We start from the raw sequence: 11979 nt of genomic DNA on the forward strand, positions 1-11979 counted from the left end.
ACAAAGCAGTCAATAGTGAGATAAAGATAGAGATGTGTAACATCCAGATTGACAGTTAAGACATACCAGGAAATGCCTATAGACATGAAGACCTACTTATCAGATTGTTCTTCTGACACTTAATTGGCTGTTGTCAGCACCGATTATAACATCTTACCCATTAAGCCTTCTCTGTGAGGTTCAGAGACAGCACCAGCACTATTTCAGAGTTTTATCCACAGTCAAGCGAAGGAGTATTGTTTCCACTCTTGTACATCACTATTGCCTTGCAGACTACCTCTGAAAAAAATGATACTTTAACAGGCTTTTAAGAGAAAATTCTATCAACCCATCAAATTTCACTCATCTGATTCACTGTATAAATAGATCACCTTCATCCCCAAGAGTAAATATGCTGAAATGGAATGTTGAAGTGTAGGGTAATACGGCTGCAAAGCAGCTGATTGTACTTCATGCTCCCTCTTGTCATTGTCTATCTGGTGAAATATTCTCCTGGGGTTTGACTATTGACCATTCAGTGTTAGCAGACTCTCAAGGTCATGCAAAGAATATAAAGGCTTTCCTGTTACTTAATAACTTAAATAAGAGATATCAGAAGAAAAGAAGGCGTATCTGTTTTCAGTGCACTTGTTTGAATACACATTTCTGTGCTAATTTATGTAAACTAAAGGTTTAAATTACTTACCTATTTTCTTACGAGATGGTTGGAGATAGTGTTTTTTTTAATTTATTAGTAATGTAGAGGGGTTTTAACTTTTAACTGTATTGAGACACTGATTGGGAAAAATTTTTTTATAACAGATGATAAAAATATGACTGCTTCTGGCTTTTTGTTATAACTGATGCCTAACTATTTGAACAGGTTCCCTGCTTGTTCCTGTGTTCATATAGTTATAAACTACACCTCTGGCAAAGGTTTCTTTATCTGTTGTTAGAAAAAGGTTCAAGTGCTTGCAGGGTGTTTTAGGGGCAAAAGGACATGAAATATGTTTGGTAAACAGTCTTTCCCCTATAGAGGTTTTTGCCAGACAAAATCACCCCAGCAGAACATTTCTGTAAAGCTGTTGCTGACTTACTGCTTTTGTTTCTGATCAGTGGCTTTGAGTTTTACAATATGCAGCTGCAGAGCAGTCAGGAGCATGGTATTATTACCGTAATTATATAGTTGGTTTTTTCTTAAATTGAAAAGCTATCCCTGCTTATTTAGCAATAAGAGAAGAAAAAAAGTATTAGTCCTGACTGTGGGCTGTATTAGCCTCATCTGGTCTTTGACATACTCTACATGCAATCTTTATTACAGGGCATTAGATGTTTCTGATGAGATAATAAACCACTACAACCCTCAAATCTGTGCACTATGATCCAAGGGCAATTCCAGTATCCCAGCTTGCAGCCTTGTATAGTCCCAGCATGTCCTTTCTCAAGGTTCCCATTTTTCTTGTCTTAGTCCCTGTTAGTGTGGTGTAAGTTCCCTGCGCTGAGCATGAGATTCACGACTCCTTCATGCATTTGCAGTTGTGTGGCTAGGGACCTGCAATGGACAATGTCAAATGGCAGATAAGAGCTCCTTCCCACAGCAAGGACTAAGTCTCCCAAGGGAAGGGCAGCACAGGTGTGGTGTTAGACCTCTGCTCAGACGGATAAATACCATGATAAAGAGATTCCAAGAGAAAGATCAAAATTTGTTGGGGGATTCGTCTAGGCAGTTAGTTGGGCTTTTTGCAACATAGTTCCAATCTGTATTTGTTAAAGGGACATTTTGGTTAAACCTTTTGCATGGCTTCAAAAGATAAAGAGTAATACATATAAAATTGGTGGATTTTTAAGCAAAGGTTTGCATTTTTTGTACTTTAAGACACTCCTTAATTTGTGAATTTTGCATGGTACTGTGTTATTTAAATAAGAAGCTGTGATTTGCTTTATGCTTAAGGGTCCTTTACACAAATGACTTGATGTATGTTTTTCTCACCCATCCTGATTCTGCTGCTGAGGTGAGCATAATGTGAGCATAGCACCAGCCACCTCTGTTGGGAGGATCTTTTTCCTGAAACACTCTGTATTAATGAACTGTGGCAAACACTCAGAACCAGCCCCGGAACCAGCAGAGCTCCTTATTGAGGATAAGATCCTGACACTTCTGAAAAGATCAGGGAAAAGAAGTGATGCTAAAATAGAGGCCAGCAGGCAGTAAAGGTTGATGCCATGCCATTAAACATTAGCAGGTAAGCAATGTGTGGTAGGTCTGCTCCTGATCCCATGGATTATAACTTGTGGAGAAATTTGTCATTGACTACAGTGGAAATGATCCTGAGCTTTTTTGGGGCATGATGGCTTCTCTCACACATTTCACTGTGTTTCTTCTAAAATCCGAGGCTTTCTGCAATATGCCTAATTTTGGAAGAAGATGCATTCAACTGGAGGCTTATGACCCACCCTAAAGTAAATCCTTAGCAGTGGCTGTAGCCACAGGTGGTTCTGCCCCTCCACATTTATATAAGGGAACATCACTCTTCAGCAGCTTTTGGGACTTAGTTTAGCACAGGGGTATGTGCTCCTCTAAGCTGTCTTGCAATGGTGTCATCACTATACAATAGTCATGCTTGGTTAAATGATAGGCTAGCATGACCTTTTTATGGATTCAAGATACTTTTGCTTCAGCATTTTTTTTAAACATGTACTTTGATACTGTTTGAGTGAGATTTGTGTTCTAAAGCTCTTCAGCTCTACGCTGCAACTCATAACATATATGATGTCCTCTTAAAACATTTCTTGGTTTTGGTGGGAAATGTTTTTGTTTATGATTGTGAACGGAAATCACAGGAAGACTGGCAGGTCTGTCATCATTTTGGGGCCCCAAAAAATAGGATGAGTTTCACTCCTCCATGATAGCACGATTGTTTTCAATGCTATTTTGCACTTTAACAAGCACCTTCATAATATTAAGTCACTGGGTTTCAGAAAAGAAAGCATGGAAGCCAAGGGTGATTCTGTTGAAGCACACAAATACCTTTTAGGTTGTGTGTACTCTGAGGAGTTCATCACCCAAATTCTAGCTATTCTCAGGAAAAAACAAAGAGGAAGAAACCCTGCAGCATTCAAGTTGTCATGAAAGCCCTTCTGTCCAAGTGTTCCACCTGTCAGTGCAAGTAGGAGTGAGATTCATCTCATGCTGTGTTTAGGTTTGTCACATGTATTTGCATATCAGCTTTTCAAAATGTGCTTCATTTCTGGTTATTAGTAATTACCACAGTATGTCCTTAGAAAGCTAGATGGCCACCTACCTTTCTAGTGCTTGATGGCAGAGCAGCTGCTGCTGTGCTCTGAAACACCTGACCTGCTGGCTGTGTAACACGTTCAGGATATTATACACCATCCAATATTTTTAATCTTATTAAAATATGTGAGAATTTACAATGTGAGTCTTTGTTTTCAAGGTGAGAGGTGAATGCACCATGCACAATTTTTTGTATCTCAGTTCAGCCTGTGTGTATCTGAGTTTCTCAAGGACTTTCTGAATAGATAATATGTAAATATAGACTGAAGTATTTGCTACCCACTTAAGTCATCCTGTTGCAGTCTGAAATTTAGGACAAATGAGGTAAAGCAAACTGTATATGGATTTTTCCACAAGACTGCTTATTGTTTAAGTGCTTAGTCACCATGATATCAGAACTAATGTAATAGAACTTAAAAATTCCATATGTAATATTTGGAATAATCTACTGAAAAATTCACTATAAAATAATACATGATTATCTGGTTCCCACATGTATTCTACTGTATCTCACACTACTGTTGCAAATAAACAAGTGTCAAAAAAAAAAGGTGTCTTGTGATCATTGGAAACATTTCATGATCCTAAAGCTCAGGACTGCAATATAAGGAAAAACCCCAAATCCAACCCATAGAACATGTCAAAGAGGAGTCTGGAAATGTATGCAACAGAGAATGAATGATTTCCTGCGGAAAAATATTCATCAGAGAAGAGAGCTGCTTGTGCAAATGTTTTAATATTTTTAAGGAAATGAGCTAAACCAGTTATGTCAAAAATTATGCTGGTGTGCTGTCATGGTTTAAGCCCAGCTGGAAACTAAGCACCACACAGTCCTTTGCTCACCTCCCCCACTCCTAGTCCAGTGGAAAGGGGAGGAGAATCAAAACCAAAACTTGTCTGTTGAGATAAGAGCAGTTTAATTAAAAAAACCCAAAACATCAGTGTGTTATCAACATTATTCTCATGCCAAATCCAAAAACACAACACTGTATCAGCTACTGAAAAGAAAGTAATTCTATCCCAGCTGATACCAGGTCATGTATGTATATCGCTGATTTTAGCAAATGGATTAAAAACTCATAAGACTTGTGGAGAGCCAAGGATTTGAAAAGTGATATAAATTTTACTGGTGCTTCAGACCCCTTTCACTAAAACACAGCTTGTGAGATCAAGCTCCCATGGCAATCTTCAGCAATGGAAATCAGATCCTGGGGAATTTACATTTCTGGTTGTCTAGCTCTTTGCTTAGAATGCAAAGTTTAGCTCTTATGACATTAATGGAGGTAAATTAGGATCCTAGAAATTACTAATATGAGAACCCATCACCTGTGATAGCTTCTAATCAGTAGGAATGGCTCATGCCTGATATTCACCTCTTGCAGTGCTTCAGCTCTTGCCTTCAGCTTCCTCAAGCTCCAGAGGCACTTCCCAAGAGGCTTAGGGGACTGTGTATGTTGCATATGACTTAATACACACATGGTTTGTACCTTACTGAAACAGGCTCCCAAGGGAATTTAGGCAGAGCCAGTAAAATTATTTTGGTGTCACAATCACACGAGGAAGGAGCCACTCTGACATTTTGAAACAAGCACAAAATAGGAATATGGGTGTCTGGAGAGTTACAAAGACAAACACATAGTGATGGAGCTGTCTGCACTGTTAAGATGAAGGGTCCTGGGAAGAGCACAAAAGCAAGCACGTGGGCAAGGGAGATCCTTGTGGTATACCTCTTACCAGGGATTACTGGCATTAAGGTATCAGTACAGAATTAAAACATGGTCCCCATTGTATGAGGATGTAGGTGAAGCTTTTGGATCTCATCTGAGCCTTTTTGGGATCCCATGGAGAGACTGAGCTGTGCTGGATGACTAATGTCCTTACTCTAGGCTTCAGTGGCAACGCTGGCTTCAGCAGCAACAGCTACAAACAGCAAGTGTGACCCAATCATCTGCTTAAAAAAAGCACTTAGTATTAAGCACCTAGGTATTTCCAATATCAGCTTCCTTTTAAACCCTCATTTGGCTTTAGATTCCTTTATCAGTTGTAGATTGAAGGGTATTGCAAGCATTATACACTGCTTTATTTATATCAGACCGATAACTGTTATCTTGGGCATTAATTTCTTTTGACTTTTCTTGCCTCGTTAGAAAAACAATCCTTTTACAAGTACAAGAGCTGTGGCATAATCTGACAAAAAAAGCTATCACAGTGTTCTTTGGAAAAGCAAAAGGAGCTTGTATTATTTGTCTCTCACCTTGCCATGTGGGATGGGGAGAGGCAGAGGTTTTCTGTGGGTGTGCCTGGCAAACAGATTTCCCAACTGCTATTCTCTGCTCATGCACAGCCATGAGCTTCCTCTGATGTTTCATCTCTATTTCCCTTCTGATATGAATTTTCATTAAAAATCTGGAATTCACAGTATGTCTAGAGTTTCTTGTTAATGGGCACGTGTCTATTAAAATGTGCACATACATGCATGTGTGAGCACACAGCTGTGTGTGAAAGGTGCAGGGAGGCACAACGTGGCACAGCCACCGTCTTTGCTTCTTCCCAGCAGTGGGCAAGATCAGTGGGTAAAACTGTGGGAGACCAGCTGCCATTTGGGATTGCTGCATGCCCCACTGGGATCCTAATGACTTGGTCATTTATTTCCACTTTTTTCTGAGCCATATGATTTTCAGCTTGAAATGAGTTCATGGCCGTCTCCTACTGCCATGGAGCCATTTAGCTTCTGCTGCTCTTCCTCCCCAAGTCCATTTGCCACAAGGTTTTCTTTCCCCACATTTCAACCATTTAAAAATTGATTTTAATTTAAAAATTACCTAAGACGTTTTGTAACTTTCTAGCATGCAAAATATTTTACCATTATTCCACTCTACCTTAGTGTTAATTCCATTTATTCTGTGGGAATTGCTTCATTACTTTAGAACAGCAAATCTCAGCCCATTGGAGAGTCATTCATTTTTCCTCAAAAATTTCCTTTGATAGTTCCTAGTGATATCTCTGCTATTCTGTTCCAGTACTTAATTATTTCCATTTGCATGGTATCTCAGTGCCTAGCTGCCTTGTGGTCCCATATTCAGACAGGAATGCATGCATATTTTGTTTTGTTTTGCCTTTCCAGCTGAATGAGCTCATCAGAGCTGGAATGAGATGGTTTAGTCTCTAGATCCCCCTTCTGTGAGCTTCTTCAAGCTGCTGCTGCCACTTTGGACTTGGGGCCACTTTTTCTAGCCAGCAGCAGAGTTGCCCCAGGGTGGGAGGGGGGCATTTCATCTGCTTTGACTTGCCAGAGCTGTACAGTACATAGGGAAAATCCTGCCTTCGCTTCCAGAAGAGATGAAGTAGGTTTGCACCAGCCAAACCCAGTCTTAGACAATTGCAGTAGAGCAAACAGTGTCCCAGCAAAGAAGTAATCAGTTTTGAAAAGATGGGATTTGGGCTTGTGGCCAGTCCCTGGGCTCTGATTTGCAAGAAAAACATCAATAGGAAAACTGGAACAATGGCTGATTGTCCCTGTAAGTTCTGAACATATGTGCATGAATATCCAGTAAGAATAAGCCTAATGCTTCATGATTAAAGATGACAGAGCAGGGACAAAATGAACTCTGGAGATCAGGAAGATGTACATAGATGTTGGACTCTGCTGTTGTTTGCCCACAGGTATTGCTCCAGAGAAACAGCTGCACAGCATCTTCTCAGAGCTGAGTCAGACCAGCTGTACAGGGTAGGATGCACACAAACACAAATGTTTCAGACACAAGGCTTCCTTCCGCAGCTGCCCAGCATACTTCACATTTACTGGAGGCAAACATTGCTAGGGCATGAATGCAGAAGCTTTTCTAGCCTCAAGACTAAAATGTGAGAATAAGACCACGATGTGTCCTCCAACCTTTTAGCTTTGAAAAAGCCCAACAAATGCCCTGGAGGCAGCTTTAACAAAAGAGGTCAAAAAGTCCATCTGGTTCCCTCTGCATCCTAGTCATTCCTAGAGCTACCCTTAGAGAAAAGATCCATAGGTTAATTTATCATTGTGTAAATAAAATATCCCCCAATTTCTTTTACCACTAGTCTTTCTGAGTTAAAATAAAAATGCTTTGGTAGAGCAGAGCTGAAGAGCATCTAAGGTTTATATATAGCAGTATTGCTATTGTGCCTGCATGGTGAAGAAAAGGTCAAAGCAATATGATTTTATTATCCCCCCAGTAAGAAAAATTGTTCTGTGTGTTTGGGGGGCTTTAGGGGTACAGGGCAGTTTGGTCTTCTTCTTAGAGTGTTCTGGTTTTTTCAGGTTGTCCACATTTAGCTTTATTTTTTTCTTCTGGTTGATACCTCAAACATTGTATGGAATTAAGTAAAACAATTAATTTTCTTTTTTTCTTTCTTTCTTTGTTAAAAGGGTGCTTTAACTTTTCTAGCTGTTTGACACATTTGCTGTGCAGGATCTGATGGCACCCTCCATTGTATGGTCTCCTCTTCTCTATATTTCCTGCACAGCTGTCCCTTCAATGAATTTGGGACCCTATGGAAACTGCAAAGGTTTTCACAATGAAGCTCCAAGTATCTGAATTTCTGATTCAGATTTTTCATTTTCATTTCAAATTGCATTTTTCTTAACAAAATATCTTGACAAAATACACAGTTTCTATGAGCTCTTGTTCATGATATACCAAGGTTTTTCTTCTGAATTCAGTCCTCTTTAATCCATTTTCTCAGCATTTTGCTTATTATTTAGAATTTATCATTAAACCTACATATTTGAGACAACTGCCAAAATAATGCTTGTTTTTCTTATATTCCTATCCAGTGCTGGAGTCTTGGGTGATGGGAGGAGCTTAAAAAGTTGTCATTTTATATTCTTGCAAACACAAACTATAGCCAATAATGAAACATCTCAGGTTTCAGGGTTAACTGGGAAATGTAATCATAACAACATGAGGTGAAAATCTAGACACTGATTTCCAGTTTTGCAGTCAGAGGGTGGGAAATCTCTAAACTTTCCAGTGGCCAGAAGGAAATTCTATAGCTAAAGCAGATTTCAAATACTGAGTTCTGTAGTTCTAGGAACTACAAAACCATTTTTGGTCAAAACTATTTCTACTATTACATTTATATATGTGTATATATGTAATTCAATGTTTAAATTTACATATGTGTGCGTATATAATGTTATATTCATACATATAAATATAATAAATAAAAATATATGTATATGACATTATATACACACATATGTATGTATTGCAGTATTTATATATATGTCTGTGTGTGTACATGTAAATAATATATATGGGTATATAACCAATGGCTAATAAGTCTTTAAGCACCCTTGTTACCCCACAGATTTAACAGTAAACTTTAACAGGAAAGATAACACAGAGGCCCTGACTCCCATCTTTCTTTTCTGAGCATTGGTATTTTCTCTGTTCCGAGTGTTAACATTTCCCCAGCCAACATGAAGTGTTTATGCTGCAGATAAATCTGGAAGGAGGAAGCCTTGTCTGCTCTCATAGTTGCTACACAGACAGTGTTTTCCTTGTGGCTTGATTTAACATGCAGCTATGAATGCTCTCTCTAAGTAACAAGTCATTACACCTGCACTGAGTAAATTTGATACAGCTTGCTTTTGCTGAAATATTATGGGTTTTTCTCACCTGCCTCTTGAATGCAATCCAGGTCAGGAAGTCCTGAAGATCAGCCAGTTTGTTTCCAGCCATGACTGCAGGTTTTACCAGATCCTTTCCTCCAGAATATCAGCAGAGCTAATTCAGACATTTCTCTTTTCCTTTTTTTAATCAGTCATGAGGGTGAGTTTTTAGTTGATGACAGAACTCCGTCCCCCTGCTCACTAGTACCAGCTCTCTGCGTGACAAGGCTCAGTATCTGTGATCCTGAGCTACTCTAGACCCACAAATTTGAGTTTTGGGTTGAAAGAGATTTTTAGTGTTTGGGGGACACAGCTACTGTTTAATAGGAGGGAGGGATTGTCTTGGTTTGGTTTGTGCTCTCTGTTTGGTGAAAACAAGACAATCAGATTTGGAATAACATTAGGAAAGCTTTACAATAACTGTTGTGTGAAATCCAAAATACTACCAGTTCTGCAGTAAGATTCAGAATCAAAACTTTCTCTTTTTAAATTCAGAGAAGTTTTTAATTAAAAACATTTTGTCTGCCTTTTTTTCTTTTTTCATCTCATGTGATCATCTGGTACAATTGTGAGATCTGGAAACATCACAGTTTAAGAATCCATGGTAAAAAAATACAGCCAGGCTGATGAAACACTTTACAAGTAGCAATGATGTTATACATTTGTGTTATTAGTTGTTTTTAATGATGCTGTGCTTCTGTGGCAGATGAAGCATGCAAAGTATCTCCACTAGGAATGGCTCAGGGATTAAATGCTGTCAAGGGATTAGGTTGGTGATGCCTCTCACAGCAGTGCAGGGAAGCTCAAAAAATCTCTGGATGGGGCTAGATCTTTTGGAAACAGAAGTCTTGATGGGCATAGGAGGAGGTGGCTTGGAAGCTGTCTCAGACAGTGGTTAACAAAAATTGCCAGAGAGGCTGCAGTAGTGGTGGTGGTGTGTTTCTGTGCAGCGTGACACTGCTAACGTAAATTCAAAGGGACTATGGGGAAATTGTTTGTGCTAAGAATAAAATTTGTGTAAAAATGGATGGTGAAATAAAGAGCATGAAAGCAGACACTTCAAAAGACATTTCACAGCAAGTAATATCTCATATTAGTAGTTTCACATGAGGAATTGTGCTGTATTTTAGGGCTTTTTCTTCAATTTATCATCCTGAGTAGTTTCTCAGAACGTTTCTTTATAGCTTCTGTCAAATTCCAGTTGCAAACCAATCTCTTAAGGGAAGCAGGAGTTTATGTTGCTAGTTAGTAAGGCCAACTTGAAGATGAGCTCAAAGTCCCAGGTGCAACAATAAATTGCTCTAATCTCTGTTAAGAAATGGGATTTCCTTTTTCTGCTGCTCCTACTCAGTCAAAATAATATATGGAAACAAAGCTGTTGTGCTGGGGAGTTAAGTCAGGATTCTGTCCACTGATGGCAAAAATAAATTTTTCAAATTACATGATGTGTTTTACGTCCTCATTGCCAGAATTGAGGTTACCCCATTGGACTGTGTTCCATAAAGCAGCCAATCTTCCTGGAAGAAGCAAACATCTTTAATCTTGATGTCATTGACACAGACAAAGGCTGTGGAAAGAAATTGTCAACATACCTCTTTTCAGTGACTGGTTTTTTCACAAGCATAGAGGCAGTCTACCAGACACTTTGTTCTGGATTAGCTGTCTCCCACAAAACTTGGGTAAGAGCAAATGAGAGCTCCTCAGTGAAAAGCAACCTTGTTTTAGCAGTCCATGACAATTATTTATGTCATGCTGACAGAGTTTGAAGTTATGCACTTGAAGACCATTCATGTGATCAGTCCTAGGAGCTTTGTTCAGGAGGTAGTAAAGGGGCAACATGACAGTGGCACCCTGTAAGCCTTAGACTAATTCTTGAGAGGATGCCTGGCCATTTTGATGCTTAGCTGGATAGAAAATCAACATGAGCCAACAGCATGCAATCTCTACAAGCAGCAAGCATTATTCAAGTGTTTTTAGGGGACCGTGGTATAGAAAAGTGGTGCCAAAATAATTGAAAGTAGGCAGTTCCATCTTCTTGACCAGAACCAGGCTGACAACAAAATACAGGAGCTGTGGCATTTGCAGCAAACAGAGATGTGGCCTAACAGCCTAATCAATGCATTTAGGAAGGCTGTGATTTTTGCTCTTTGACCTAAGGGTTCATCAGTTTTTATTACTTGCAATTCTGTACCAGCAGATCAGATTGTCATCATTAGGAGTTACCATAGCAGGATAACCCAGAGGTCAAGGCTTCACTCTGCTGCAAAGTGTGCAAGTGTAACAAAGTATGATCTCTGTCACAGGAGCCTGGCACTCAAACTAGGGGGCTATTGGCTAGAAATGTGAAAAAACAAACAGCCCCGGGGAGTGGAGGTAACTAAACAGTGCAGAAGCAGCAGGATAACAAGGATCACATCAAATCAGGTGTTGTCTTTTATCCTTATGCCAAGTACCATTGGAATACAAAGGTAATTAATCCTTACTCTCTGTCCTGTACACTTATGCAAGTCACTTAGTAAGGGAAAAAATGCTGAGCATATCCAAGGCACCTCTCTATCAGAGAGAAAATTTTTCCCACCACTTATTTATTAATACTTTTCTACCCTACCTACAGAAGGACTTTACTGTTCTTGCACTGAAAGGAGATTTGTCATAGCCCCTGCTTTTTCCATTTTCCTAAATCCTCTTTCTATTAAGCTTTATAGTTTCTCTCTGTCCAGTAAATTTGTGTCCTTCAAATCTTGTGGTGTTTTTTTAATATGATTTTAACCAAAGAACACCTGCTGGTTTTGGTGTACATATTGACCCTTCCAGCCCATTGATCAATTTTCTTTTTTTTGTCTGCCCCCCTGATACTGGTAGTGTCAGAATTGTTTTAGCTATGTAAGGACTGGGACTCATTGCAAAAATTGCTGCTGGCAGGGTTTCTGGTTCTCATATAGTCAGTGATCTGCATCTCTTCACCCCAAGACAGGATGCCTTTGTATGCACCTGCTCTCTTCTGCTCACTTACTGCAGCACACTCTCCAAAGCAGTGTTGTGTTCTCCCTGGGTGTAA

Source organism: Fringilla coelebs, assembly GCF_963513975.1.
Source record: "Fringilla coelebs genome assembly, chromosome: 1".
NCBI classification, from domain to species: Eukaryota; Metazoa; Chordata; class Aves; order Passeriformes; family Fringillidae; genus Fringilla; species Fringilla coelebs.